The sequence below is a fragment of the Vicugna pacos genome, chromosome 22, assembly GCF_048564905.1.
Source record: "Vicugna pacos chromosome 22, VicPac4, whole genome shotgun sequence".
In the NCBI taxonomy this organism is placed as follows: domain Eukaryota; kingdom Metazoa; phylum Chordata; class Mammalia; order Artiodactyla; family Camelidae; genus Vicugna; species Vicugna pacos.
The window spans coordinates 25,924,796-25,932,025 of NC_133008.1; the positions used below are offsets into that span (position 1 = coordinate 25,924,796).

Sequence of the window (7,230 nt, forward strand, 5' to 3'; positions counted from 1 at the left end):
GCAAAAGGTGGGAGCAACCCAAATGTCCATCAGCAGATGACTGCACAAACAAAATGTGGTCCATCAATACAATGGAATACTTACTCAGCCTTAAAAAGGAAGGAAATTCTGACACAGGCTACAAATGATGAACCTTGAGGACATTCTGCTGAGTGAAATACACCAGACATAAAAGGACAAATACTGTATAATTCCACTTATATGAGATCCCCAGGGGAATCAAATTCATAGAGACAGGAAGTGGGCTGGGAGAGGGAGGAATGAGGGGGTAAGTGTTTAACGGGGATAGAGTTTCAATTTTGCAAGATCAAGACTTCTCGGAGATGAATGGTTGTGACATTTACACAGTGTGAGTGTACATATCACTAATGAATTGTACACTTGAAAGTGGTAAAGGTGGGAAATTTAGTGTTATGTATATTTTACCACTATTTTAATATGTTTAAACCAATACAAATCCCATCTGAACCCCTGAGAGTGTCCCCAAGTTTCTTGGCCCTTTTCTGGAGAATTCGGAAGCAAATGGACTCTGGGTATAAATGCTGGCTCTGCCTCTGGTTCACTGGGTGGCGCTGGGTAGGGGAGTCCCCTGGTGTCAACTTCTGTATCTCAGGGCTAGCAATGACAGTGCCAAAATGATGAGAAAAGGCCTCTGGACTTGGGGTTTTTGTTGTGTTTCATATTCAGCAACCATCTTGGATTGCCAAGCTCTGGGTGAAGGCTTTTTTTTTTTTAATTAATATTTGCTTTGCAGCCTTATGAGATGGAGACCCTCAGAACATCCCCCATTGTCAGGAGCAGAAGAATCAAGTGTGGGGCTGTCAGACTCAGTCTTGCTGGTCTTTGGAGGTCTCTAGTGATGTCTTCTAGGAAAAGTTTCCCTTTTCTAGGTGTCTAGAAAAAGAGTCCGGGACCCTAAGAAGAGGTGTCTCTGAGTCAGTGCAGAGACAATGGGGGCTACTTCATACTTTTTTTCAAATCAACTCCTCCCTTCCTTCTCCTATATTGGATTTTGGAAGCGATGTTGGAATAAGTTGGTTTACACATCCTCTCACTCCCACGCTACCTGCTACAAGCGTGCTGTCTCTTTCAATCTTGGACTCTGACTGATGACAAAGCTGTGCAAAGTGAGCACACACCCTACCCCCACCCCATCACACTCTACCCTCAGAACATTATGGATATTTGCTGCCTGCCTCACCCCAAAGTTCTCCCCTGTCCTGAATTTTAGGTCTAATATTCTCTTGCTTTAAAAAAAAATTCCTCTAAATAAGTTATTTTAAAAGACGCATTTATCTCCTCACCAAGAAGGAAAAGCACCATATTCACCATAAGTGAAGATGAACTTGCTATTTGTCTGCAGGTGGGGTGTACAGTGTTCCAAACCCTGTCCGCATAGATTCTTGGTGTAGGAGAACACCAGACCTTCTCTCCCGGCTTCCCTTGCAGCTAAAGGGTGAGCATGTGACCCTGACTCCACTCTGCAGATGCACAGAGTTTTTTCTTTCTTTTCATGTCAGACGGGTAATGTGCCGATGTCGTAACAAGGTTCAAGGGAGGCACATGTCACACAGGCATGCGAACACCCAATCATCACACTCATGAACTACAAAAGGATCAGACTTTAGAACTGAGAGCTGGCCGCCCAGAGGATGGACAGGAAGAAGAGGTGGCAGGAGGGACAGAAGCGCTGCATTGCCAGCGTTGGCAGCAAATTCCAGAGCCGCCTGCTGGTTTTCAGGAGGGGTGATTTCAGCTGTGGTCTTAGCTGATGCCTTGCACCCCTGCTTTGTCCCTTCCCATCTTCCAAGGCAGCTGACTCCAGGAGCCCCCAGTATCCACCTGAGAAATCCCTTTGCAGCTTAAATCATCTCTGAGTCAGTTTCTGTTGCATGTAAGGAAGAATCGTCATCAATCCAGATGGCAACTGTAAAAACAAAATGCAATGGGGGGAGGCAAGCCGTTATGAAGTTCTAGCTGGGCGTTACTGCTGCCCGACAGAGGTTGGCCAACGCGTAATGGTGTTAATGACACACTAGCTCGTGGCTCTCGATTTCTACGCTCACCCCCACCCCAACCCCATCTTCCCATCTTAGTAAAAACAAGTCCATTCTTCTAGCTGCTTAGACCAAAAATCTTGGCGACATCTCTGCTTCCTGTCTTTGACACCTCACAGCTAACCTATAAGGAGATCATGTTCACCTGACCCACAAAATATATTCAGAACCAACAGCTCTGTTTGTTTTTGTTTTGTTTTGTGGAAGGTAATTAGGTAGTTATTTATTTTGATGGAGGTACTGGGGGTTGAACCCAGGACCTTGTGCCTGCTAGGTGCATGCTCTACCACTCAGCTAGAGCCTCCCCCCAGAACCAATGACTCTGAAACACCTTCTTGGTCCCTAGTCCAACCACCATCATTTCTCACCTGAGATATTGCACCTGCCTCCTCCCCCCTGCCCCCGTCTGCGTTTGCCCCCGTGCATCCTTCCCACAACAGCCTAGAGGATCCCTAAAAAATATCTTCTGAATAAGTAAAATACTCATGGTGCTTTTAAAAATCAAAATAAATATATTAAGGAATATTTTTTAAACAATTCTCTTATCTTCCTTTTTCCTCAACTGCCCACTTCCTGACCCTCCACTCCTGCCTGTTCTAACTTGCTTGAGTTATCTATCCAGGTTTTATTTCTGATTATCCAAAGGGAAAAGCAGATGAATGGATGAACAAATTGTGGTATGTACATACAAAGGAACATTATTAAATGTTTCCTTCCTTAAAAAGGAAGGAAATTCTGATATGTGCTACAGCATGGATTAACCTTGAAGACATTATGTCAAGGGGTATAAGCCAAACACAGAACAGACCTAAGCGAGGAGGGTACAGCTCAGTGGCAGAGTGCGTGCCGAGCATGCATGAAGTCCTGGGTTCAATCCCCAGGACCTCCATAAAGAATTTGTAAATAAATAAGCCTAATTGTATCCCCCAAAAGGACAGATCTGTTGTATGACACCATTTATATGAGGTACCTAGAATATTTAAATTTACTGATGGAAAGTAAAACAGTAGTTCACAGGGCTGGGGGAGGGGAGAATGGGAGGTAGTGTTTCATGGGGACAGTTTGAGTTTGGGAAGATGAGAAAGTCCTGGAGGTGGATGATGGTGCTTGCTGCACAACAGTGTGAATGTGAATAATACGTCTTGGTAGTTTCTTCCGTATCAGCCTGAGCAGACTTCCTCATTCCTTTCTTCAGCTGCAACCTGTTTCATTGTGCAGATGGACGATAATTAATGTGACTGGTCCTGTTGTGATGAATCTTTGTGGCTCTCTCCAATCCTTTGCTATTACAGAAATGGCTGCAATGAATAACCTCACATGCATACAATTCACATATGTGCAAGTGTATCTGTCCTGGGATTTCTTGGCCAAAGAAACTATGCATTTGTAAGTTTTTATGAACATCATCAAATTCATCTCTGGGAGGATTGATGTCTACCTGTTAACATACTCACTTCCCCACATCCTCACCCTGCTGGGCATTATCAGTCTTCTAAAGTTTTGCCAATCCAATGGGTAAAAATTAGTATCTTACATTTCTCTTATTTTAACTTGCATTGCTCTTATTACTAGTGAGTCCCCGTGTCTTTTCATATGTTAAAGAATATTTGTGTTTCATCCTTTGTGGATATTCTGAACACAACTTTTGCTCAATTTTCTCCCTATGGGATTGTTTATATTTTAATTATTAATTCTTAGAAACTCTTTACATATTATGGACATGAAGGGGTCTATACTATGAAGTGAAAATACTATTTCCCAGTTTTGTTTTAACTTTTCTGTGGTGGTATTTGGCCTTAATTTTATGTTGTAGAATTAGAAATCTTTGTTGCTATTGTTACTTTTGGATTCTGAACCATAGTAACAAAGGATATCGCCAGACTAATTCTTTTAAAACTGAAAGAAAATGTTACTTCCCTTTTGAAAACTCTCCAATGGTTTCCTCTCTAACTTAGATTCAAATCCACAATGATGAGGGGGCCTACATGATCTGATCTCTGAATATTCATCTCAAATCATCTCCTACTCTCTCCCCATCACTCATTCATTGGTGTTTGGAGTTCCTTGGTCCACTCCAAGGAACACGGACCTCCTTACTGTTTCTTAAACACTCTGATATCAAACTCAGGTTCAGGGCTTGTTGTTTTAGAATCCAGTACTGAGAGACAAATGTCGATTAAAAGGAAAGATAGCTTTATTGAGGAAGCTGGCAATTCTGGGGAGAAGGTGAACTCATGTCCCAAAGAGCAAACTCCCCTCAGCCTATCAAAGGGCAAGAGCTTTTAAGGAGTTTCAGGGCTGCACAGGCAGGGGGCAGGAGACTATATGCAGAACAGCACAGTCAGCTCCGACGATTATCTTGAAATTGGTCATGTGTCTAGTCAGCATCAGCTTGATTGTTCTAAGTATAGTTACTTTTCAGTTCCAGGGTTGGTTTGTTCCCATTTCCTTGAGGCCAGTTCTTGGAATTATGTAAGATGGAGCAGCTTATGTCATGGCTACAGTCTGGTCATCATGTAGTTAACTTCTTCCACCTGGTGGGGTTTCAGTATCTGCAAAACAGCTCAAAGGCTATGGCTCAGAATATTATCTAGAGCCCTTGGGGAGGAACTAAAGGTCCTCGACTTTGTTCACTGGCTAACCTATTACCATTTGTCTTATTTGACTGTTTTCCTTTGTTTCTGCATTTTCTTGTCTCTCTGATTAAATTTATTCTTTGGCTAAAGTTTTTCTACAGACAAGAGCCAGGCAGAGGACGTGGAGAGGGGTTGTCTGTCCCAGGAAGATCCCATAGGGTCCTGCTCAGTTATAACTCCACATACACTTCCACCTCAGGGCCTTTGCACTTGCTGTTCCCTCGGCCTAGAACACTTTTCCCAGTTATCCCTCCTTCAACTCATTTAGGTGTTCAAATGTCACCTTCTCAGAGAGGTCCCTCCCCGATCACCACAAGACAGCACCCTGTCTGTCACTCTAGCCCCTGAACCTGCTTTATTTCTCATCTCCTGACATATATGTTTCTTGCCCATCTCCACCCACTAGAATGGCAACTCCATGGGGAGGAGATTATTGTCTGTGTGTTCCGCTGCATCCTCAGCACCTACATGTGGCACATGGTAGATCCCCAAATATCTAATATATGAATGGGTAAATTAATACATCAAAGTGAGACTCTCCTTGGCCCAATGAGAAAGATTTAAAGCTCTTTTTCTGTTGCCCAAACCACCATACTCCATCTCCCTTCCAGGTCTTTGCACATGCTGTTGGCCTGAAACAAAACCATCTTCTCACTCCTATTCCTAAATTTTCACCTGATTACTCTGACTTTACTTAGACTTTCTGATCTCAGCCTCAATACCACTTCCTCCAGGAAGCCTTCCTTGACTCCTTCAGGTTAGATGGGTAAAGAAGTCTCTCTGGGCCCTCTCAGCTGCTTATTTATGGATAGTTCTCCCTGACCAGTCTGTGAGTTCTGTAGGGGTGCTCGCCTTTGAAATTCCATTGTGCTTTCAGACCCAGTGATCAACCCGAAATGGGATTGCTGGATTATTCTTTCTCCTGCCTTAGCAATAAGCTTCTCTTGAAAACTTTCTCTGCTGTCAGAGACCTCCTTCCACCAGCAGAGGAGGCATGCGATGCCCTTAGGGATCGGGAAGCAAAGCCAGTTCTTGAAGCCCTCGGGAAAACAAGTGGGCTGATTTACAAGCCCTCGGGAACCAAGGAATGACCCAAGAAGCCCAGGCTGGGACAGGAAGTGACAAAACTGGGCACATCCTGGCCATAATATCCACGCCAAGAAACTCCTGACCCTTCCTACCTGAGCAATCAGCCGTACCTCTCTGAGCCTCAGTTTCCTCATCTGTAGAATGGAGGGGCTGGTGGAAAGTAAGTCCTACCAAGTGCAGGAACTTTGTAAATGTGTCATAAATGACAGCCGTATGTTGTTACGTTGTTGTGGGAGTTAAATCCTTGCCTCCTGAGTCCTGCCCGGCCTTTCCCGGGAAGCCTCGGGCTGGAAGCCCAGGAGGAGGGTGCGAAAACAGAGGCCACAAATACCCTGCAAAGACGCCCCTCCCGCCGTGGCCCCCTCGCTGCAAACCCGGGATCCCAGGGAGGGGAAGGCGGCGGGGCGGGGTGGGGGGAACGGGGGGGGAGCGGGGGGGCGAGGGGGAGGGAATCTGAACGGCAGCGGCAGCTGCTCTGGGCGTGCGGCCAACGTCCCCTCCCTCCGCCAGCGGCATTCCTGCGGGAGGAGGCCGAGCGCTACTCCGCGTCTGGCTGGAGGTTCGCTGGCGCCCTCTGGTGGCCAAGATCGAGAGGTTGAATTAGACCACTAACAGCTGCTGCAGACCTGGGTGGAGCCCATAGCTACTCTTCGGACCTCCTCCACTCCGTGGGCTCCCTCTAACACTTGTATTCAGGACCTTAGTTCCATCACTTAGCCTGCTGTGTGACTCTGGGCAAATCACTTAACCTCTCTGTGCAAAATTGTAGAGTTTCCCAGCTGTACAATTTTCGGCAGGACACTTCACTTCGTATTTTTTTTCACCTGCAAAATGGGTCGATGGTCCCATTAGATAGATTGTTGAGAGGATGAAAAGAGATGGTCCAGGTGAACGTGGCTACAGTAAACATTCACTTCACAAGGGTGGAGGTTTCCATCCAACTCACTGCTGTGTCCCCAGCACCTACAACGAGGCCAGGCACACAGTAGGTGCTCAAATTTTATTTATTTTATTATTAATTATTAGGCAAATGCTTATCGGTCTTCTTTAGAGGAGCCTAGATCGAGGGTAGTGTGGAGGGGTCAGGTGCATGAGATGTGAGCTCCTGCTATGACTCATTCACTCAGCACCCATTTTTGTCTCCATCAGTTCACAGGGTGGCAAGGTGATATCCCTAAGGACAAAGTATTTTCAAAGTGTTTCTCCGCCTCCTCTGATGCTTGTTGGTACCCATGGGCAGTTTTTCCCTTCCCGGACCCACCCCCAAGTCAAAGTAGAAACTCAAGGGACTGCCACAGGCCTAAATGTGCTTCAGAGAGGCTCCGATGGACCTACTTGGCAAAAATTCTCACTGGGGAGACAGAAACACTGGCACTGAGGGAGGGAGCCCACACTGGAGAGAAAGGTGGGAGGGACTGAGAATAAAGTCCCTGAAGCTCCTCACCTTT

The 7,230-nt window shown here is 45.7% G+C and overlaps 1 non-coding gene across 1 annotated transcript; it reads right to left on the reverse strand.

Annotated features, from left to right (window-relative positions):
- Positions 1–1,514: 1,514 nt before the first annotated feature.
- On the reverse strand, positions 1,515–1,618 carry LOC116285137 (small nucleolar RNA U13). The gene has a single exon (XR_004194819.1). It is a non-coding gene; the product is annotated as a small nucleolar RNA U13 (small nucleolar RNA).
- Positions 1,619–7,230: the final 5,612 nt, after the last annotated feature.